The following is a 25,338-nucleotide window of genomic DNA, read 5'->3' on the forward strand; positions in this document are numbered from 1 at the left end:
CTACTCGGTTGAAGGTCTAAAACACAATCTTTTGAGTATTGCTCAACTCAATGACAAAGGTTACCCATTAGAATTCAAGAATGGAGTATGCAAGCTCTTTGGAAGCAAAGGTGAACTGATTGCAACTAGCAAACAAACCAAAGGTAACGTATTTCACTTAAACTCTAAAGTCAACAGTTGTTTGATTGCTAAAGTAAAAGATAGTTGGCTTTGGCATCAAAGGTTTTTTCATTTGAATTTTGATAACATTGTAAGAGTCAGCAAGTCAAAATCAATAAGAGGATTGCCAGAGTTGGACAAACTGGTGAATGCTTTGTGCAAGGAATGTCAATTAGGGAGAATGACAACCTCAACCTTCAAGAGAACATCTTTCTTAGCTGAACATTTGCTAGATTTGGTTCATAGTTACCTATGTGGACCAATGAGGACTAGGAGTATTCAAGGAGATTGGTACTTCATGATATCTACCGATGACTACTCAAGAATGATGTGGGTCACATTCTTGAAAGATAAGACATAAGCATTCAAAAATTTTAAAACATTCAGAGCCTTGGTTAAAAATGAAAGTGGAAGGAAGCTAAAATGTTTAAGGATTGATCAAGGTGGTGAATTTACTTCAGAGGAGTTCACTTGATACTATGAAAACAATGAGATCAAGAGGCAACTATTTGCACCAAGGACACCACAATAGAATGGTATTGCAGAAAGGAACAACTGGTCAGTGCTTGAAGCTGCTAGGACTATGTTAATTCAAGGAGGTGTAGCTAAGACATTTTGGAGAGAAGCTATCAACACAACTATTTATACAATGAACCCGATAGTGGTCAAAAGAGGTAAAGACAAAACACCCTATGAAAACTAGTATGGTAGATCGCCGAATGTCAGTTACATCAAAAATTTTGGTAGCAGATGTTTTATTAAAATAAGTGATTATATTGGAAAGTTTGATGCCAAAAGTGATGAAGGCATATTTCTTGGTTACTCCACCAAGAGAAAAGCTTACAAGTGCTACAACAACCAGACTAAGAAGATCATTGAAAGTGTCAATGTCTGAGTAGATGAATTTCTTGAAAAATCTAAAGAAACCAGCAAGAAGAAGGAAGAAGAAGAACCAAACACACTAATCGAAACCGATAAAGCCAAAAGTTGGAGAACTGAACATAGAATGTCTAATAGAAGATGAAGAAAGTGGAGAAGAAGAACAACATGAAAACTAAGATCATTTTATTCCAAGGTATGTCAGATTCAATCACAACCCTGATCAGATTATTGGAGACAAGAATGTAGGTGTGTTAACTAGAAGAAGGCTAAGAGAAAACTCTTGTATGATCTCCACCATTGAGCCTACAACAAAAAAAGAAGCCTTTGCAGATGCAGACTGGATCAAGGCAATGGAAGAATAACTTGATCAGATAGAGAAGAATAATACAAGGTCATTGGTACCTAGACCGGAAAACAAGAATGTAATCGACACAAAGTGGGTATTCAGAAACAAATCAAATGAAGATGGAATAGTGGTCAGGAATAAAGCCAGACTAGTATGCAAAGGATATGCACAAGAGGAAGGTGAAGATTATGGTGAGAAATTTGCACCTATAGTAAGATTTGAAGGAGTAAGGACTCTACTTGCATTTGCAGCATACAGAGGATTTAAGGTATATCATATGGATGTTAAATCAACATTCTTAAATGGAATATTGGAAGAAGAAGTATACATAGAACAACTAGATGGTTATGCATTAACTAAAGAAAAGGATATGGTGTGAAAGCTACATTATGTTGTCCACAGCGGACCAGACATTGCTCATGTAGTAGGATTGGTTGCTAGATTTCAAAAAAATCTGAAGGAGTCACTCATGAATGCAACCAAGAGAATTTTTCAGATACTTGAAAGACACAATAGATTATGGATTATGGTATCCATATGCAGGAAACTTTGACTTAAAGGTCTATACTGATGCAGATTGGGTAGGAAATGTTGATGACAAGAAAAGTACAATCGAAGGAGCATTTTTTATTGGAGGCAGATTAGTGTCTTGGAACAACAAGAAACAAAGTTGTATTTGTCAATTAACAGTGAAAGCTGAGTATGTTGCAGCTTACATAAATTGTACACAAGAAATTTGGATGAAACACATATTGGAAGGTTTCAAGACGAAGATATTAGAATCGGTAAGAATTTTCTATGATAACACTAGTGCTATAAATATTTCTAAGAAACTGGTGTTGTATGCTAGGACTAAGCATTTAGAGCTGGAGTATCATTTCCTGAGAGAGAAAGTTCAAAGAAAAGATGTATCACTGGAGCATGTTCCCACTAAAGAACAACTAGCAGATATTTTTACTAAACCTCTACCTAAGGCTATATTTGAATATCTTATAGGTGAGTTAGGGGTTCTACCCCTTCATGAAGTCAAATAAGCAGATATGAAAGAAATTAATCTCAGAGCCTATTGAAAATCTTGAATAAGGATTGGTGAAGAATGGAGCTACTCCACAGTGGGAGCAGCTAATTGTAGATCAGTGAAGCATGGATAAGAAACATAATGGTTTACCTTCACTTTGGCCATTTTGTCAAAGGGGGAGAAAAGTATATGATTGATATCCTTTTATGTTAAGGAGAGAAGATAGATTGCAGACTAGTTACAAGCCGAAGACATGAAGATACAGTTGAAGAATAGTTTATGTTGAAAATGTAAACCAGGATTCCTATACAAAATGTAAACTAGGATTCCTGTACCTAAATCATTTGAAGGATAGTATATGTTATACTCTCAATCATGACAATCAATTGGTATTGATATTTGTATTGCCATCATTTCCAAAGGGGGAGAATGTTGGCATTGTATGAAGATTGCATTGAAGAAGATATTAGGAAGTGTTGTCATTGATGTCAATAGCAATCGGTAATGAAGTAGTAAAGAAACCGGTAATGAAATAGTGAAGATCAATCGGTAACCCTATCCAGTTGAGAAGTAGAACCCTAACCAATGAATCTTGGAGATCGGTTGTGATGATCTATGACCGAATGATGATTGATGATGAAGATGCCATCAAAGAATGTTGCACGTGATGAGTTTTGAAATGGTTCTGGTGTGTAAAGATAATCGTTTATCTTGGGAATGATCAAATGCATAGTATGAAGTGACAAACATGTGATGTGTTACAGGATTCAAAGTGCAATGATCCAGGAGCGGTTGTATATGCCTAGAAGAATGTAAAGTTGATTGCATGTACCGACCTAATGTATTTGTTTATAAGGTCAATGAATTGATTGAATGAGTGGTTGGAAAATTTTATTGAGTGTGAAAGTGATTGTTGTGGAACTAGGAGGTGTGTTTGCAGAATGATGTGAAGGCTGATAGGAGCGGTAAAGGATTTGATTCAATAAGGAAGTGTTATTTCTAGATCGGTCAAGAACCTATTGTTCTCTAACTATTACAACAGTTTGAAATCCCCTCACAGGGTAAGCTCTAATAGGCTTGTTATTGAAATCCTCTAACTAGGTGATCTATTAGCTTGGATTTGAAATCCTCCACTGAGGTTACCTTTAACAGGGCATTTGTAGTTAATCCCTTAATTGGGTTGTCCTTAACCAAATTTGTTCCTAACAGGAACATTCTTGTATAAGATTTTAACCGTGATTGGCTCCTAACAGGGCAAACTTCAGAAGAGTTCAAAATACTTATGGGTATTCATCCCCACCATGGTTTTTTTCCCATTTGGGTTTCCATGTGAAAAATCATTATGTCAAGTAGTGAATGATTTTGTGGATGTGTTTTTGGTATGGTTGATATGAATGATTGGTAAATTTGCATAGATATATCTAAATGATTGGAAATGATCTGAAATATGTTATTATTGGTATTAGTGAAGTGGTTTAAGGTTTTGGTCAAAGGATATTTAAGTTTCAGATCTGTTGCATTATATCATTGAAGTATTAGGTCAATCGGTAAGGTTTAACAATGCAGTTGTAGATTTGTTAAAGCAACTAAACTGGTAAACTTTGTGAGTTGATTCTAAGTTGAAAATAGGTTTGGTGAAAATTTAGTTTACTCTTCAACTACCGATTCACCCCCCCTCTTAGTGGTTGATCGGATCTTTATAGTTTCATCATATTATCAGATCCATCCTGACTTTCTTTTCCTGTACTCTTTCTCTCATATAATGATACTTCAATTCAATATGCTTTATTCTAGCATGCAATACAGGATTCTTTGAAATATTTATTGCACTTGTATTATCAGAATATATGACCACCAGTTCTGTCATATTCTCCTTAAATCCTTCTAATACATGTCTCATCCATATTTCTTGAGTACAATTCATAGATGCATCCACATACTCTACTTCTACTGTAGACTGAGAAATGCAACTTTGTTTCTTACTAGTCCAAGATACCAGTCTTTCTCCTAGAAAGAATGCACCACCGATTGTGCTCTTTTGGTCATCTATATTACTTGCCCAATCAGCATCAATGAACACCTTCAAAGAGAAGTTCCCTTGTATTGATACCATAATCCATAATCAATAGTTCTTCTAAGATACCTGAAAAATTATCTTCACTACCACCATATGAGTCTCTTTAGGACTTTTTTGAAATCTAGCCATTATACTAGCTGCATGAGCAATGCCCGTTCTACTATGAACAACATAGTGTAGTTTACCAATCATTGACCTATACTTAGTTTCATCCATTGGATCTGAATCATCTTCCTTGGATAATTTGCAACTAGTAACCATAGGGGTTCCAATTGGTTTAGAGTCTTCCATTCCAAAGGTTTTCAATACCTCCTTCACATATTTAGACTGGCTGATAAAGATTCCTCCTTTTATCTGTTGAACTTGCAAACCAATGAAAAATTTGATTTCACCTATCAAAGACATTTCAAATTCCTTTTTCATTTCTTCTGCAAAAGTTAAACTCATGTCATCATCTCCTCCAAATATGATATCATCTACAAACACTTCTACAATCAATAACTTGTCTCCTTCTATCTTCAAGTAAATGTTGTTGTCCTCACTAGTTCTTTGAAATCCAATATTTATCAGGTGTGAATGGAGTCTCTCATTCCATGCCCTTGGAGCTTTCTTTAATCCATATAAAGCTTTAGGAAGTTTGTACACCATGTCCTTGTCTTCAGTCAATGCAAACCCATCTGGTTGTTCAATGTAAACCTATTTTTCTATAATTCCACTAAAAAAAGAAAACTTGATATCCATTTGGTATACCTTGAATCCTTTGAATGTTGCAAATCCAAGTAGCATTCTTACTCCTTCAATTCTAGCAGCCGGTGCAAAGGTTTCTCCATAATCCTCACCTTCTTCTTGTGCATATCCTTTGCAAACTATTCTAGCCTTGTTCCTAATCACTTCACCATCTTCATTCAATTTGTTCCTGAACACCCACTTAGTACCAATCACATTTCTATCAATTGGTCAAGGGACAAGTGACCAAGTGTTGTTCTTCTCTATTTAATCAAGCTCCTCATTTATAGCCTTTATCCAATCATCATTCTTGAGTGCTTCCCTCACTGTCTTAGGTTCAATTGTGGAAATTAGACAAGCATTTTCTTTCATCTTTCTTCTTGTTTGTACTCCAACATTCCTTTCTCCAATTATCTGATCTATAGAGTGATTCAACTTTACATATCTAGGTATAACCGGTTCCGGTGTAGAAGCATCTTTTTGTTCTTCTTCTTCATCTTCTACTAGTTGAGTAGTATCCTCCACATTGTTCTGTTCAACATTATTTTGAACTTCCAGTTGAATGATCACTAGCTTCTATTCATCTACTACATCAAACTTGTTAGTATCATCAGATTTTTCAGAATACTCATCAACTTTCACATTAACATTTTCCACAATCTTCTTGGTTCTTTTGTTAAATCACTTGAATGTTATGCTCTTAGTTGAATAACCAAGGAAAGTTCCTTCATCACTTTTAGGATCAAACTTTCTAGTAGACTCATCTCTCTTTACATAACACCTATTGCCAAAGACTTTAAAATGACTAACATTAGGAGTATGACCATACCATAATTCATAGGGAGTCTTGTCACTACCTTTCTTGACCAATATCTAGTTCATTGTGTATACTACAATTTTGATTGCTTCTCTCCAAACATTTTAGGTACATCTCCTTGTATCGACATTTTTCTTGTTGCTTCAACTATGGTTTGATTCCTCCTTTCTGCAATCCCATTCTACTATGGTGTCCTTGGTGCAGATAGTTGTCTCTTGATTCCATTCTCATCACAGTATTTCACAAATTCAGTTGATGTGAATTCTCCACCTCTGTCAGATCTCAAGCACTTTAGGTTCTTACCGATTTCTTTCTCCACTAAGGCTTTGAATGCCTTAAACTTGTTGAAAGCATCATACTTGTCCTTCAAAAATGTAACCCACATCATTCTCGAATAATCATCAGTAAATATCATTAAATATTTTGTCACCTTGAAAACTCCTAGTCCTCATAGGACCACATAAATCAGTGTGCACCAAATCTAAAATATTTTTAGAAGAAAATGATTTTCTTTTGAAAGAGGAAGTAGTCATCTTACCCAGCTAACACTCCTTACAAATCACATTGTCTGGTTTGACTAGTTGTGGCATACCTCTAAGCATACTTGACTTGATAACCTTGACCAAATTATGAAAATTTACATGACAAAATATTTTACGCCATAACCAATTGTCCTTAACTTTTGCAACTAAACAACTATTAACATTAGTATTTAGATGGAATAAGTTACCTTTTGTTTGTTTACCGATCTTGCACACTCCATTCTTGAACTCAAGATGATAACCTATATCATTTAGCTTTTACAACTAAACAACTGTTAACATTAGTATTCAGATGGAATAAGTTAACTTTTGTCTATTTATCGGTAGCAATTAGTTCTCCTTTGCTTCCTAAAATATTGCACACTCCATTCTTGAACTCAAGATGATAACCTATATCATTTAGCTGACCAACACTCAACAATTTATGTTTCAATCCTTCAACCCAATACACATCATCAACATTACTTTTTCCATTTAAAGAAATTGAACCTTCACCTTTTACCAAGCATGGTATATTGTTGCCAAATCTCACTACTCCACCATCAAATTATTCATGTGATATGAACTTGTTTTTGTCACCGATCATTTGGTGTGAGCAACCACTATCAATGACCCACTCATCACTGTTGTCAATTTGGGACACTAAAGCTTTCTTGTCAGAGAGATCTTCCTTAGTTGCTACAAAAAAAATCTCCTCATTATCTTCATCCTTTGATTCCTCATCGGTAACACCTTCATCTACTGCAACATAAAATTGTTTCTTATCTTTTCCCTTAAAATTTCTAAACTTTTCCTTCTAATCACTGTTAGGACAATTAGCAGTAATATATCCTATTTTGTTACATGAGAAGCACTTAAGAGGAAGCTTGCCTTTGTACTTACCGGTGCCTCTAGGAAGTTTCTTTCCCAATAAAGCCTCAATTTCCATCAAGTTATGTTCATCATCCACTCCATTACCACCACCATGATGACTTGACCTATATTCATGTTTATGATAGACATCCTTTCCTTTTCTTATTGGTGCATTAGATACCGATGCTTTGAAAGTAGATTCTTCTTTAGGTACACTATTGTCAAAGTTATTCAATTCAAAAGCAGTAAGCTTGCCTATCAATGAATCAATTGTAACTTTATCTTTGTTGACTGATCGAAATTTTTGGATAGTAGATACTCTAATAGCATAAGAAGGTAGTAAGGTTCTAAGAATTTTAATTACTACTGTGTCTTCTACTATTGTTCCACCAACAAATTTGATTACTCCAACTACTTTTTTTATTCTTTGTCCATACTAGGTGATGTTCTCACTTTACATCATCCTCATGTCATCAAACTTGCCTCTTAGGATTTCTTCTTTATCTTTTTTCACATGCTCATCTCCACCATAAATCAACTTCAACTTTTCCCAAACTTTATAAGCGGTTTCTATACCATGACCATGAATATACTTAAAATCAGAAAGAGTACTTACAATGGCTTCCAATGCTTGAATATTCTCCTGCTATTCCTTAAGTTGATCTACAGTCAAAGTACCGGTAGGAGGTGTGTACTGATTAACCACATGCTCCCAGAACTATGGCCCCATACCTTTGATGTAGTTCTTCATTATGTCACTCCAGATTCTATAGTTATCCTTTGTGAACTTACGAACCTCCTTCTTCATGATCATAAATCTTTACCTCAAGTGGTTAAGCTTCTGCACAAAGAAGACCTAGGGCTTTGATACCAATTGTTATTATGAGGATCCAGTTATTACCAAGAGGGGGGGTGAATCAGTAATAAAACAAATATACAACACTTCACAAAACTATACCAGTAACTACTCAAACAATCTGCTAAGATGGTTTAACAAACCATTCACTCAAGTGTTCATCAATATGCAAACATAGTAAAGATATCAAATGCACCAAACAACAATGCTTCCACCACATGAACATAGAGGTTTTTGACGTGGAAACCCAACTAGGAAAACAACGGTGGGAATTAGCACCCACAATATATTTGCACTCTTTTAAAATGCATCTGGTTAAAGGCCTAGCCTGGTTAAGAGCTTACAATATGGTTGGTTAAGAGAAGACCCTATTAGGAGTCATTTTCCTCAGCCTTGTTAGGAGCTCTACCCTATTAAGAGTAACCTTGTTACATAATTTCAAACTCTAGTTAATTAGCCATCCGATGAAGGGATTTACAATATCAGACCTATTAGGATCTACCCAGTTAAGGGATTTCAAATTGTTGTAATAGTTATGGAACAACAGGGCAAATGATCTGATTACAACATTTCCTTGCTTGCTAGTATAGATCCTTTAAAACACAACTCTACTACACACATGCAGACACTTCAATCTGGTTCGACAATACCTTCTTCTCAAACTGTCAACACAAAATCTCTTCTCCAACTAGCCCTAAATACACTTTTCAGTTAGGACAGCTACAAACCCTAATTACATCAACAAGATACAATGAATTTATATTTAGCGTGGAAAAACACTGCCAAAATATATTACAAATCATTACAAAAAATTTCTAGATGATTTTTGTCATTGAATGATCACTGCACATTGATTTGATAAGAAATCAAACCCTTGTTTCATTCTTCTAAGAACTTTGTTGTTTCCCAAGAAATTTGATCATTATATGCTCTCAAATACTGTAGACGTCTAAAAATGGTCAACACTTGCGGAGTCATACTTTAACATTTGCACATTGCCTTATTTTAGGGTTTTGCCTTATTTTAGGGTTTTTGCATCGCATTAACATTTCTTCTATGTTGCGCACTTGGTCTTTATCATTTGCGAGCATCGAGTCCTTCTTCTGCATTCTTCATTTGTCTCGCTTTCGAATTTGGTCTTGTTGATAATAATCTTCAGTCATGATTTTGGTCGATCTTATCCTGTCTCATCAATGTGCGTGCTCATTTGGCATATTTTGACATCGTCAATTCGATTTCATTTTGGACATCGTCAATCCTAATCGATGATAGAATTAGGGTTTTGTCCTCTTGTCAATCTTGTCATTTTGCGATCGATTTGTCATCGATCGTTGTCTTTTTTCAATCTTATCATTTTGTGATTGATTTGTCACCGATCGTTGTTCTTGTCAATCTTGTCATTTTGTGATCGATTTTTTATTGATCGTTGTCCTTTTCAATTGTGTCAATTTGAATCAATTAGTCATTGTTCCTCGTCAATTGGCGCCTATCAATTTGGTATCTTTATCAATCTTGGTCAGTTTGTCAACCAATCTCAATCGTTCATCAGCATTGGTCCTTTGTTAATCAGGATCATGATCAAATCGACATCAATTATCTTTTTTCAAGACCTAATTGTTGTCCTTGCATTTCTAATTCATCTTCTAAGGTTTTATGATTTATTCATTTAATCTTGTTTGTCATTTTCCCTTTTAGGTTAAATAATTTATTTATTTATCCTAAGTCTTCTTGTCACAATTAAATATTTATTTAATTGGCTAATTAATTCCTCTCTCTTTTTGTGAATTAATTAATGAATAAAAATTATTAATTAATTTACCTAATTTTCCAATTTACTAATTTCTCCTAATTTCTAATTTCCTAATTTCCAATTCATCTAATTTTCTATTTTCTCCTTTTTTTCTAATATTTCTCCTAATTTCATGGGAATGACATTTCAATCTTGTCATAATTTGTCATAATTTGTCAATCAATCAATTTTACATAGCAACCTTGTCAATTTTGTCATGATTTGTCAATCAATCAATCTTGCATAGAAAGTGTCAATTTTGTCATAATTTGTCATATTTGTCATTCTTGATTTGAAATTTCCTTTCAAATCTCTTCATGCTAATCTTGTCATCTCTCCAATTTGTCTATAAATTGAATGAGTTTCTTTAATCATAGGATTGAATGAATGACATTTTCGGACCCAATCAATCAATCACGCTTCTAGTATCCTTACGCTGTCATCTCATCTTGTCAATCTTGCTTTGATGCTATACCTTTGCATTTGTAGGTGAGATCCACAAACAAAGCAATTTGAAGGAGAAAGAAGGACAATGGAGAATTCTAGAGAAGACATTCATGTTTGTGATGGTTTGCATTTGGTTTAAATGTCTTATTTTCAGTATCTCTATTGAATGTTTTTAGGATTTGTCATTGCAATATGGTTTTCGTGATTGAGCTAGTCTAATTTGCTACTTGCTTTGATGGTTTCCAAATTCCTATTTGATAAATACCATCTTACCATTACACATGGATTATGACATGTCATCGCTAAGTTATGATCGTGATAAGATCCACCGCCAAACCTTAAATCATTATCGGTTAAATATCTGATACCGGTATTCATTCTTCTTCACAAAGTTCATATCAGCCAATTATAAATATGTTTTCCGGTTTACCAAACTTGATGTAATTTCAATCACAGACTCATGCCAATATTATGAACAATCTCCCCTTGACATCATATACCTGATCATATCAACTTTACCAGTCATCTTCTCATCTTCATCATCTCCATCAATTATGCCAACGGTGATAATTCTAGTGCTATCAATATGTCAAAGAATCCAATACAACATTCAAAGACTAAGCATATATCAATCAACTATCATTACTTGAGACAACAAGTCAGTAAGGAGAAGGTGAAGTTGGAGTATGTATCTACAAAGAAATAGATAGCTGATATTTTCACTAAGCCTTTTCCTATAGATACATTTGTCTATTTGAGAGACAAGTTAGGGGTATCCACCCCTCCTGATGAGAACTAGATGCATTGAGTTGCATCGGACTGGTAGATTTTAAAGCCTTATTCTTTCATCTGGATTGGTGAGTTGGTGTTGCTCCTTTGCTGGAGTAGTTTGTTGACTTGGTTGTGTGTTACAGGGGAGAGCAATTCATGTTTCTATTTTTGGAAAGAGTTTGGTTTTTTGCTTTGATATTTTTAGCATTGCTGTCAAAGGAAGAGAAATATCATGTAAAAAACTTCTTTAACTATCTTGACGTTATGGAGAGTTTGTTGGTGATATCTTCTTTCTTTGCATTGATTGTTTTTCACATTCATATGTTGTCATCAATGCCAAAGGGGGAGATCGTGTTAGGAACTGGAAGGACAACTAAGAGGGGGGGGTGAATCAGTTGTTAACCAATTATCAATGAATTTCAACCCAATTATAAATTAATCCAACTTAATACTTAATACCGATAAACCAAACATAATGCTGGTCAATAGATTAGCAGTTAATATGAATATTGGTTAAACTTAATGCATGGATTAGAAAGATAAACAACATCCACAACACATAACACAAAGATTTTGACATGGAAAACCTGTAAGGGAAAAAGCCATGGTGGGAAACCTTACCCACGATCATATGATACTGCTACAGATAGTATGTGTATACAAATGAGGTATGCACATGCAGAAAGGCCAACCGCCTAGAGCTCACTACTCAATCACAAAAAAGGAGTCACACTGACTACAATAGGATGGTTAAATCCTAGACTAATGTACTGCTCAAATTAACATCTCCAATGGTGAATTCACTATTGGTTAAGCTCTGATAAACACCTTCAAATCTTCCTTGAACCTTCTCTATGGTATTCTCATATGGTCTTCAATCTTCGCACATACCATTTTACAATACCATACCATAACCTTATCCCTATCTCTCATCTCACAAATGAGACCTTGCATTTATACAAAACCTAAGACCAAATGTGTAGGTCGGCTCACTAAGAATATTACAATTAAATCAATTACAAATAAGTCATGATGTGATACAACAATATCCAATCAATAAATCATCTCCATAACGTGTCGTGCTGATCTGGAATAGATAATATATACTGGTCCATAACCTAGACCAATCTGCCAGTAACAACAAATATGTCTACCCAATTAGACCAATAACTAAAAAACCAAAACCAAATATCCAAACAATTTCTTTGACATAATAAAGTGAACTACAGATGATAACAAGTCATCATCTATGTCGGTGAACCATATAACCTACTAGTGAGCATATACTGGTGACTGTGCATAAGTCACTGACCTTGCTGGTGAACACAATGTGCTAGTTCAACAGTAAACCAATATAACCATAGTGCCAAATCAACAATGTAGATCTCCAGAAGGATAAGTGTTGACATCAATGACAAAACCAATGCAACACATCCATAATACCAACATATTGTTGCATATGGTTGGTCATTATTTCTGCTAGGATATGTTGTTGTCATTGATATCAACATATTCATGTGATTTGATCCGGTGTATTTGGGAAGATCTTCTGATCCGATTTTGTAGTTTGGTTTTGCTGATCATTGTTTTGCAGAGTCTGGTATTTCTTCCAGTATATTCCAGCATGATTAGATCTTATGATGAGACCTTGAAATATTTTTTTGGATGGTCTTGTGTATCTTCATTTTAGATGGTTCATGATTTGGTGCTCCACAAGTTATCTTTCTTCATAACAGTTGATGATTGGTTGTGTTCTTGAGCTTCTAGATGTTGATAGATGAATATGTCAAAAGTGGTGTTGGTGCAGCTGTTCTAGATGATTCTAATGTGCTTTCTAGTGTTTCCTAGTCATGTCCTATTTGTTTTGGCAATCCACATTGATTATTGTGTGATTTTTTGGTGGGTTTCATCAACCAGTATTGATTTTTGTGTTATGCAACATTCCTGGTGGTGTAACGTGTTGTGGTTGATCTTGGCATGATTTCTGGTGGAGTTGATCATTTGGGAATTTGAATTAGGACCATGATATGCTATGTAAATCATTATATTGGTCTGGTGGTTGATATTTATATCATGTAATGTAATTTTGTAATTGAGGGTTGAGGGTTTAATCGACCTTGTTATCAAAGTTGATGAATTGTATATATAGGTGAGTTATTCATGTAGTTTGGGTGTCAGTGTTGTGTTTGCATTACTAGAAAGTGGTGTATGTGTGAACAAGTGATTTATCATTTGGTGTTGAGGTTGAGGTGAGATTGGTATTGCATAGTAGACAACTATGCTTAACTAAAACTGTAATTAGGCATTTGGAGATGCTATTCTTTTAGTTTATTTATTCAGGATTGTAGTCTAAAGCTTGTAGTCTTTTGGGCAAATATCTTTTGAGAAGTGAGCTCTAAGTAGTGTGCCTGAATGCATCTACATTCCCCATTGTAATATTTTCACATACTTCTGTAGAGTATCATCATATTGTGGGTAGGTTCCCACCGTGGTTTTTCCCTTAACTGGGTTTTCCATGTCAAAAATCTTGGTGTTGTGTGTTGTGCTATTAATTTGCTTATCTATTTATTGCTGCAGTTTTTTAGATTGATTGTTGTGCTTAAAGTTTTATATTTTGGTGAAGACTGATTCACCCCCCCTCTCAGTCTTCCTTCTTTAGTGCAGCTAACAATTGGTATCAGAGCTAGATCCTTTGGTAGAAGCTTAATATCTTGAGGAGATCCGGGATGGAAGCACAAGGTACTCTCTTTAAGGAGGACAATCTTAGGTTTGATGGAAGCAACTATACTTTATGGAAGAACTGGATGGAGGTGCACTTGAAATGTCATGGAAAAGATTATCAAAAGATCACAAAAATTTTCTATGTTTCTCCTTAGAATGGACCATCTACCTCGGATGAGGTTTAGGAAGAAAAACATAATATTAGAGAGAAGGAAGCATTGCTTAGTGCCCTGACTGATTCAGAGATGAAAAATATTATGGGACTTCAGACTACACATGAGATCTAAGAGAAGCTTGAAATTATGTATGAAGGTGATATACAGGTGAAAGTTATTAAGTTGCAAAGTTTGAAAGGAAAATATGAGACATTGAAGATAGGAGATGATGAGAACATACATTCTTTTATGGATAAGGTGAATGACCTTGTTCTAGGTATCAGATGTGTTAGTGGAAGCAATGAGGAAGATGAAATTATTGTGAAGGTGCTGAGATCTTTGCCTCCTACTTATAAACACAAGGTTGCTACTATTGATGAGATTCAGAGTGTGACTACAGTGACAAGAGATGTGTTGGTTGGAAAGCTTGTTGCATTTGAGCTGAGTGAGTTTGGAGAATCTCATGAAAAGTCTGAAATAGAATTTAGAACATGTGAATCTATATCCAGTAAGGAGAAGTATGATCCTAATGAGTGCAAAATATCCAGATATGAGAGAGAAATAAATGAGATTGACTAACAAGAAAGAGCGCTTGAAGAGCTTGAAGCATTGATTGCCCAAAGATTGCCTAAACGTGTCGGTAAGTATGATGGAAAGTTGCCTTTGAAATGTTTCTCTTGTAATAAGATAGGACATTTTGCTTCTAGATGCCTGAAGAGAATGGCTAAGTATAATAGGAATGATAAGTTTGATAAGAATGATAGGAATGAGATATGAGAAGCATGAGAAGTATGATAAGCCTTATAAGTCTAACTGGAAGTTTAGGAACCAGAAGAACTGTTATTATGTTGTAGATGAAGGTGTTACAGATGATGAATCACAAGGAGATGAAGTTGTGTTTATTGCGATGAAAGAAGATAGACATGTACCTATTGATTCCACTAGTTGTTCTATTAAGGAGAAAGCTTTGGCAGCTAAGGTAGAAGAAAAGGATGAATAGGTGATTGACAACGGTTTTTCACATCATATGACTGGTGATAAAAGTAAATTTATGAGAATGGAAAGGCATGATGGTGAAATAGCTAGATTTGGAGATGATGAATCCTATGTAATCCATGGGAAAACTTCTATTTATTTTTATGGTAAGTATTGTTGGCGATTTGGAGGAATTGACCATCTGTTGCATTGATGTTTTGTCATTGATGTCAACACTAGCTATTTTGTTGTCTACCGGCTTTTGGTGGAGTGGTTGGACTATGGTATTGATCTAGAGACCATCTTGTTGGGACTCATTAAATTTGAGTCAAGTTTAGAGGCCCATTTCAAAATTTTGCTCTGCATTTCCAAATGATGTCAGTTTGAATGGCCTAGTTAGAGAGAGGGCAAAATGGAGACAGTTGATTTTCAAAGGGTAAGGCTTGGGAATCATGTCCTACACCTTTCATTTGACCTATGAAATGATGTGAAACTTTCAGAATTCAATTTGGATCATTTTACCAGGTACCCATTTCGAGGGGTGAGCTGAAAGTGCATTTTAGGCACAAATGCAGATTTTCCTAAGTAGCCTATTTTGGGTGTTTATATCTTTTGCCCTATTGATTTTCATAATGAAATTCAAAATTTATTAAATTATATGCATAAAAGTGTGCCTCTATTCATAATTTCAAGTCTTCATGAATTCATTTGCTCAGTTTTCAAAGCTCAATATGTTTGTAGTTTGTATGGTTTGACAAGTCCTTGTTTCAGGACCTAGTCGAGGCCCTATTTCGCATAAGTGTAAAAGTTGTCTCAGTGAGTGTTATGCTAGAATGTTTGCTCTGGGTTATTATTGGTATAAGTAACAAGTGATGTTTCTAGTTTCAGGCTCCTACCAATCCGTTTAGTCGGTTTTCAAAAGGGTTCATTGAACCATTGTTTTCAGTCTTCCGCACTTTCATTGCCATATCAGTAGATTGTGGCTATTTTCATGAGCGCACCATTTGCATCCTGTCAGTCTTTTGGTCGAACTGAGAATTCTAATTTTTGATATGTACTTCAAGGTACCTATGTTTCAAATTTGAGGGTCTACGGAGGTCGTTTGATATTTTTAAGAAAGGCATCATGTGTTGCTAGAACATTGACTTCATTAGGTCCCCAGTGTTGACAAAGTCAGTTGGTCATTTTCGACAATTAATATCTCTTCACTTGGGATTTATCTTGAGAAACTATTTGGTAGAGTTCATCCTTGTATATCAGAGTACACGCCTATCAGATGGTGAGGTCCAGAAAGGTGTTTTGACTGTTGGGAAAAATGGTGTCTCAACCTTGCATTTATGCGAGGTTACTATTTATAGTAAGTTTTCATTTGAACACGAAAAGGTGCAAAACTCTCCTTGAAGCTTCTAGTTAGCTAGATAAGCATTTTGGTAAAGTTGCGTCGCAAGGTCACAACTAGTTTTGAAGATATTAAAGTTTTCGTCTTGGAGGGGTGCGATAAAATGTTTAAACTTAATTTTGGGGGCTTTAGAGGCTCCGAAATGCCTTGAAAAGTGGCTGTAACTAACATAGCAAGTTATGAGGTGATAGAGCACTTCGTGATCTTTCCGGTACTTCAAATGGTTCGTCAATCGGACACCCGATTTTCAAGTTATGGCCTCCGAAAGTTTGCACTTCTGAAATAGGAAAAATAATTTGTATCGGGTACATAAATGAGCTGTAAAAGGGAGCGACACATGTTGATGTGTGCTTTAACATGTCATAGGGCATCTAGAAGGGAGATAAGGTTGGCTACACCTTATTGGGTGGTTTTAGCCCATAGTTTTGTAATACTGTTTGATGATTTCTTGTATTGTATCTCCTATTTATGAGGTGTGTGAGATAGAGGTTGTGTGTAAGAGTCTTATGGCTATTGAGTTGCCTCTGAATCTCTAATTAGTGGTACTCCTATGAAGAGCTTGCTCTGCAAGTATGTTGTAATCTGTTTTTGATTGCTGAATAAAATATTGAGCTGCTTTTGGAGTGTGGGGTTTTTCTCTCGAAAGGGTTTTCCCCACGTAAATCACTATGTTGTGGTATGAATGCTATTATATCTATTTCTATTTTCTGTAACTGTTGTAACGATCTGAAAAAGTTTTGCATTACCCTCCTCTCAAGGTTAGTGTAGGAAGTTGTTTCCGCTACTTAACTTCCTTACAAGTGATATCAGAGCCTGATCACCTTTGGTTTCAATTGTGGGCAGTTGGGTTTTTTGAACTAATCCAGATTTGAGTGGGAGCTTGTGCAAAAGACACTTTTTGATCTTGTTGCAGGAATATTCAGATGGCGAGTTCGTCAAGGAGAATAGAGGTGGAGAAATTTAATGGAAGTAATTTTGAGATGTGGAAGTTGAAGATGGAAGATCTGCTAATAGATCGAGATCTTTGGGATGCTGTTGATGCGAATGTCCAAAGGCCCTTAGATCCTACTGTGGCAGCTCAGTATGATGTTATGGATTGAAAAGCCAAGGGTCTAATCAGACTGTGCCTGGTAGACTCTGTTCTAATCAATGTCCATGAAGAAAACTCTACAAAGAAGCTATGGACTAAGCTTGGTGAGATGTATCAAGCGAAATTTTTATTAAATCAAATTTTCTTAAGAAAGAAATTGTATTCCTTGAAGATGGAAGAGGGTGGAGGAATTGCAGACCACCTGGAAGCATTCAATATGTTGGTGGTTCAATTAGTATCCGTCGGTGTTAAGATGGACGAGGAGGAGAAATGTCAGATCTTGCTTTGTTCTTTGCCTGATTCGTGGGATTCTCTTGTTATGGCTATCGGTAGTACTTCTGTTGTTTTGAAATTTGAAGACGTGGTGGGTGCCCTACTCGGTGAAGAGATGCGAAGGAAGGTATCCATTAGTTCAAAGGAAGCCCTAACCGTTCGTGGAAGACCTAAGGAGAAAGGCAAGAAGAATGAGAAGCGCGACAAGTCCAAATCAAAAGGGAGATTGAAATCTCCTAGAAAGTCCAAAGTCATTTGCTGGAATTGTGGTAAACTGGGTCACATCCGTAAGGACTGCAAAGAAGAAAAGAAGAAGAAAAAGAAAAAGTTCGATTCTGATTCTGAGTCTGACAAGGAAGATGGCGATGCATTTATTGCGGCTTTGGTGACTCATGCAGGTAATGATGCCTGGCTAATTGACTCAGGTGCATCTTTTCATATGACTTCCAATAGAGATTGGTTTTCTGAATATAAATGATTTAATGGAGGTAAGGTGTACTTGGGTGATGATTCACCTCTAGACATTGTTGGTCGAGGTAAAGTTAGAATCAGGTTTTCTGATGGTAGAATAAAAAGGATTAATGGCGTGCTGCATATCCCTGGATTAAAATGAAACTTGTTATCTATGAGCAAACTGATAGATGCGGGTGTGCAGGTAGTCTTTTCTGAAGCAGGATGTAAGATGATTAAGGGTGCTATGGTAGTTGCTAGAGGTGTCAGGTTTGGCACTTTGTATAAGCTTGAAGCATACACTGTTGAGTGTAATAGCACTTCTGCAAAAAGTAAATCTGCAGATACTTCACTAGAAGATTTGAAGGTTTCACCTTCAGCAGATGGAAATGGTTTTTGGGTACCTAAGGGTGTTCTTTTGTCTGAAGCAAAGTTACCTATAGAGAAGACTATGTTATGGCACCAGAGACTTGGCCACATTGGAGAAAAGGGTCTAAGGACCTTGAAAAATAAAAACCTTGTTGAAGGTTTGAATGATTGTAATCTTGACTTTGATTTCTGTGAGCATTGCATTTATGGAAAACAAAACCACGTTCAGTTTTACTCGAGTTCTCATAAAACTTGTGGTGTTTTGGATCTTATCCATTCTGATGTGTTTGGTCCAGTAGATGTCTCTTCGATTGGAAAATCCACATATTATGTTTCATTTATTGATGATTTTAGTAGAAGGACATGGGTATATTTTCTAAAGAGTAAATCTAAAGTTTTTAGTCGTTTTAAAGAATTTAAAGCAATGGTTGAGTTGCAGACTGGAAAGAAAATAAAATGTTTGAGAATTGATAATGGCGGTGAGTTTTGCTCTAATGATTTTGATAGATTCTGTAAAGACTGTGGAATTAACAGGCAGAAGACAACTCCGTATTCTCCACAGCAGAATGGAGTTGCAGAAAGAATGAACAAGACACTGATGGAGAAGGCTAGGAGTATGTTGAGTGGTGCTAGTCTCAAACAAAAGTTTTGGGCTGAAGCTGTTGCGACTGCTTGCTACCTGATTAATAGGTCTCCTACATCAGCTCTTGTTGATAAAATGCCTATGGAAGCATGGTCAGGTCACAAGCCTTCATTGAGACATCTTAGAGTTTTTGGTTGCGAGACATATGCACATGTGCTAAAGGAGAAGCGAACAAAGTTGGAGAACAAGGCTGTGAAATGTATCTTCATCAGGTATAGTTATGGTGTGAAAGGATACAAGCTTTGGGACCCTGTTGCACAAAAGGTAATTCACAGTAGAAGTGTTATTTTTAGAGAAATTAAGTCTCCTTCTATTAAATTGCAGCCAGAACAGACTAAAAAAGAAGATGTGATTCAACTTCCTTCTACACCTGAAAGAGTTGAATCAAGACCCCTAGATAGGCAAGAAGTTGAGGAGAGCTCGTCTAGCTCTGAATCTTCAGAAGAGGAGGAAGAACCTCCAACTTAGCTTGTTCGAAGGTCTACAAGACATAGACAACCACTTGAAAGGTATTCACCTAATGATTGGAGATGTATTTTTGCTCTGAATACTAGTGTGGATGAACCGAAATCTGTAGAAGAGGCATTAGGTATGAATGATGCAGAATCCTGGAAGATTGCTGTGGAGGAAGAAATGGCAACTTTGAAAAAGAATGATACATGGGATCTTATACCATTGCCTGAAGGACGAAAACTTGTTGGTTGTAAATGGGTGTTCAAGAAAAAGATTTGTTCAGATGGAAGCATTGAGAAGTATAAAGCAAGGTTGGTTGCAAAAGGCTACTCTCAGGTTGAAGGTGTTGATTATGGTGAGATATTTTCTCCTGTTGCAAAAATGACATCCATTAGATTTTTGCTTTCTATTGCTACTGCTTATGATTTAGAGGTTGAGTAAATGGATGTGAAAACTGCTTTCCTTCATGGTGATTTGGAGGAAGATATTTATATGACACGACCGGAGCACTATGTGGTGAAAGGCAAAAGTAATTTGGTTTGTAAATTGAAGAAATCTTTGTATGGCCTCAAACAAAGTCCTAGGATGTGGTACCAGAAATTTGATACATATGTGTTGAGTTTGGGATTTGAACATTCTAAATCGGATCACTGTGTTTATTATAAATCTGATGGTGATCATTTCTTATTCATTGCATTGTATGCTGATGATATGTTATTCATTGGTAAAGGGAAAGGTATGATTTCAGAACTGAAGTCTCAGCTCACTGCTAAATTTGAAATGAAAGATCTTGGTGCAGCAAAGCACATTCTTGGGATGGAAATTAGAAGAGATAGGGTGAACAGAAAGCTATGGCTAGGCCAGAGTAAGTATGTGAATTCAGTGTTACAGAGGTTCAACATGTAGAATTGTAGACCATTGAGTGTTCCTTTTACAGTTGGAATGAAACTATCTATTTAAGATTGTCCTACATCCCCATTGGAGATGGAAGACATGAGCAGAGTGCCTTACCAGAGTGTAGTTGGAAGCTTGATGTATGCTATGGTCTGTACTAGACCAGACATTGCTCAAGCAGTGGGAGTACTTTTTAGATATATGTCTAATCCTGGTAGAGATCATTGGGATGCAGTCAAAAGAGTCTTCAGATATTTGAAGGGTACTTCAGAGTATTCTTTGTGTTATCATGGTAATTCAGTTGGAGACATGACTTCCCTTGATATCCATGGTTATGTGGATTCAGATTGGGCAGGTGATATTGATAGCAGAAGATCCACCAGTGCTTATGTGTTTACTTTGTTTGGTGGTGCAATTAGTTGGATGAGTAAGCGATAGGCTGTGGTTGCTTTATCCACTACTGAAGCAGAGTATATGGTAGCTACTCATGCTTGTAAAGAGGCCATTTGGCTTAAGAGACTATGTTTGGATATTGGAATAAAACAAGGTACAGTAACAGTTTACTGTGATAGTCAGAGTACAATTAGCCTAGCTAAGAACCCGACATTTCATGCCCGGACCAAACATATTGATGTTCAGTATCATTTTGTTAGAGATATGGTCGAAGATGGTAGGGTGAAGCTGGTTAAGGTGGAAACTTTGATGAATGTTGCAGATGCTTTAACTAAGGTTGTGAGCACAGAGAAGTTCAGATGGTGTTCAGAGTCTATGGGCCTTATGGCCCCTAGCAATTGATTCATTGTGTTGACATTCCCTTCCGCTCCTGCAAGGTGTTCGACAAGTGGGAGATTTGTTGGGAAAAATGGTGTCTCAACCTTGCATTTATGCAAGATTACTATTTATAGTAAGTTTTCATTTGAACATGAAATGGTGCAAAACTCTCCCTGAAGCTTCTAGTTGGCTAGATAAGCATTCCGGTAAAGTTGCGTCGCAAGGTCACAGCTAGTTTTGAAGATATTAAAGTTTTCGTCTTGGAGGGGTGCGATAAAATGTTTAAACTTAATTTTGGGGGCTTTAGAGGCTCCAAAATGCCCTAAAAAGTGGCTATAATTGGCGTAGTGAGTTACGAGGTGATAGAGCACTTCGCGAGCTTTCCAGCGCTTCAAATGGTTCGTCAATCGGACACCTGGTTCTCAAGTTATGGCCTCCGGAAGTTTATACTCCTGAAATAGGAAAAATAATTTGTATCGGATACATAAATGAGCTGTAAAAGGGAGCGACATATGTTGATGTGTGATTTAACATGTCATAGGGCATCTAGAAGGGAGATAAGGTCGGCTACACCTTATTGGGTGGTTTTAGCTCATGGTTTTGTAATACCGTTTGACGGTTTCTTGTATTGTATCTCCTATTTATGAGGTGTGTGAGATAGAAGTTGTGTGTAAGAGTCTTATGGCTATTGAGTTGCCTCTGAATCTCTGATTAGTGGTACTCCTACGAAGAGCTTTCTCTGCAAGTATGTTGTAATCTATTTTTGATTGAAGAATAAAATATTGAGCTGCTTTTGGAGTGTGGGGTTTTTCTCCCGAAAGGGTTTTCCCCATGTAAATCACTGTGTTGTGGTATGAATGCTATTATATCTATTTCTATTTTCTGTAACTGTTGTAACGATCTGAAAATTTTTTGCATTACCCTCCTCTCAAGGTTAGTGTAGGAAGTTGTTTCTGCTACTTAACTTCCTTACATTTACCACTTTGAAAATTACGTCTTCGTGATTAAATACGAAAATGTGGTGCGGCACCTGAAAGTTGCGAAACTCAATTTAATGATCCGAAAATGGTGCCGATCGATTCCAGAGGTATGTTTAAGGTTCATGAGGCATTTCTAAGTTCATTTGTATGAAAACAGATTTTTTTTTAGCCAAACCCACTTTGGGGCCTAACCTGGATAGGCAATTTGGCCCTTTGAGCAATTCCAGAATGATATTGACATCCATAGTTTGAGTAGAGTACTTGAAATTTTTCCAGGAGAGAGTAATGCAAGAATGAGAATGCACTTGAGGCCAGAGCTATTAAATAGATTTGATGAGGAACACTAGGTTGGAGCATAGCACCAGCAATGCACTTGGAACTTTCTTTCCACCATTTGTGGATAAAATCAGAGCAGAAAACGTAGTGAAGGCAATTAAAATTCATTGCTAATGGTAGCCCCTGCGTGGGGGATGAGGAAAGGTATCAAACTTTACACCAAATGCCAAGTTCCCTGTGCAGCGTTTGGATAAGAAGGCTCCAACAAATGCAAAATGTAGATGCAAACAACAGTCAAATCCCACAACCCATGTGACTTTGCTAGTATACTCTCTACTTTGAATGGGAGGCATTAAACTTCAGCGAGTGAAATCTATGCAACTGTGTGTGAGGTAGAGTATGGAGGAAATTCAGTAAAGTTTTCAATTTTCAAGCAAATGCCATTAGACATCCCTCTTTAATGAAGTTTGAAGTTGCACAAAATTTTCAACAAATGCTCCTGGTAGATTTAAAATTAATGCAATTGGTAAGGTGTAGCAATCCTCCCCATTGTGCTTTTTTGCCGACAACATCCTTGCATTTGAAAAGACATTTATCAAAACAGGTTTAAGAAAATGTATATGGCAGTTGTAATGCCAAATCCTCTCACATGGCATGGTGGAAGACTGTTTTAAAGTCTTAGCAAATGCAATTTGATAGAGCCAACATCCTCCCAGGCATGTGGTGTTTGAAAAGGAGAGGCAAATGAAACTCTTTGTAAAATGCAAATAGCAGGTATGGAGCCATGACTTCCTGCAGTGTGTTGAAAAGGCAATCAAACTTTCAGGAAAATCTATTGACTGGTGTAAAGCCCACACTCCATCGCCTTTGCTAAAATCCTCTCTATGGCGTTGAAAAGAACCATTGAAGCTTTCAATCAAATGCAAATGAGCAAAGACGCCATTGGCAAGTCTCAAAAACCTTCAAAATGCATTTCTAGGAAAATGCATATATCCCACATTCACTGGGAAATGAACATTTATGGCATTTATAAGTAAAACTCCATGCAAGTTAATGTTAAAGATTAAAGGCTTTTGACAAATGGTCTTAGCTAGGCCAAGGTGGACCCCACACGTGTGGGTGCACTTCCTGAGGTGACCAAGGAGGCTGACAAGTGGCGATTAAGCAGACCCCATGCAAGCATGAATCCCGAGGCGAGCGAATTTTGCAAACAAAGGGCAGATTAACCAATGAGTAGGTTCCAAGGAGATCGACGATCGGCATGATTTCGCAAGCTGAAGATGCTCGAAGGTTAGCTATCACGAAATGGTGAAAAAGCTCAGGCCGAAAATGAAGTGTTAAAGACCGTGCAGGTTCCAAGGAGATCGACGATGTGCGTGATTTTGCAAGCTGAAGATGCTTGTTGGTTAGCCATCGCGAAATGGTGAAAGACAGAAGGTAGTTTGGATCCCGCTAAGGTGGCATACACGTGGCGGTCCAGCTCGCAGGTCCTATCTAGTGGTGCTAAGGTGGCACATAGGTGGTAGACACATGGTGATGACGTGGTGATGAATAAGCAACCCAGTGGCAGTGACGAGGTGGACATGTGGTAGATGGATGAGGTGTTATCCCAGATGGCACCCAGTGGATCCCATAGACAAATCAGAGGCTGCCATGTGGCAGGGCATCAGGCAAAAAAAAGAGAGAAAAATCAAAGTTAAATTGTATAGTGCAAACTATATAAGAATTTCAAAAAATTTAAATGATGGATCCATATGCAGAATCAATTCGCTTAGAGGTCCATTTTTGCCCAAAATACTAAGTATTATATATTGCCAGAAAGCTCTCAAGATGAGGAATGCAGTTATAGTGTTAGTTTCAACAAATGTGGGATATTTTGGGAGCATTTTCATCTAGAAAGAAGAAGATAATGAATTTTAGTTAGAGAAAGGGGACACTTGGCTTGTTCTGATGAGATCTGATCTTTCCCTCCCCTTCTTATTCCAATTTTCTTCTCATTGTAGGGGTTCCAAAATTCTGTGAGAGGGGCTCCAGTTTTCATGGCTTCTAGTTCTAAACTTCTTGACCCAAATGTGTAAAACTCTTTGGTTTGTTTTAGGGTACAGGGATAACATTGCAGTCTTGGAGATGTTTTCTAGTTGCAGGTCTTACTTGTGTCAGGCATGAGTAAATTCCACACAGTATTGTCTCTAGGCATGTATTTCATTATCATGAATTGAATCCTTAAGGAGGATGAAATTTGTCAATTTCAAGGAGATTGTTGTGGCTGTTTGTAGGTATCCTTCAATGAAGGTTTTAAATTCTGTAGTCAATCATAAATGATGAAATATGTATCCAGATCTGATAATTTTGTGAATGAATCAAATAATGCATTAGTATGAGGTATTAATGCATGAATATCTTGTTTAAGGAAAATAAACTTGCATCTATGATTTACATTTGTAGTTATGTGTGTGACTCTGTTGCCTAATGAACAAGGCACTGGTCTTGCAGATTTGGGGATAGTTTGAGATCAACATTTTAAAAGACAAATCTATTTCCCTTTATGTTTAGGGGTTGTGTTCTTTCATTCCAAGCTCTTTTTCATCTGTTGTTTATACAGATTTA

The sequence above is a fragment of the Cryptomeria japonica genome, chromosome 7 (assembly GCF_030272615.1).
Source record: "Cryptomeria japonica chromosome 7, Sugi_1.0, whole genome shotgun sequence".
Lineage (NCBI taxonomy): Eukaryota > Viridiplantae > Streptophyta > Pinopsida > Cupressales > Cupressaceae > Cryptomeria > Cryptomeria japonica.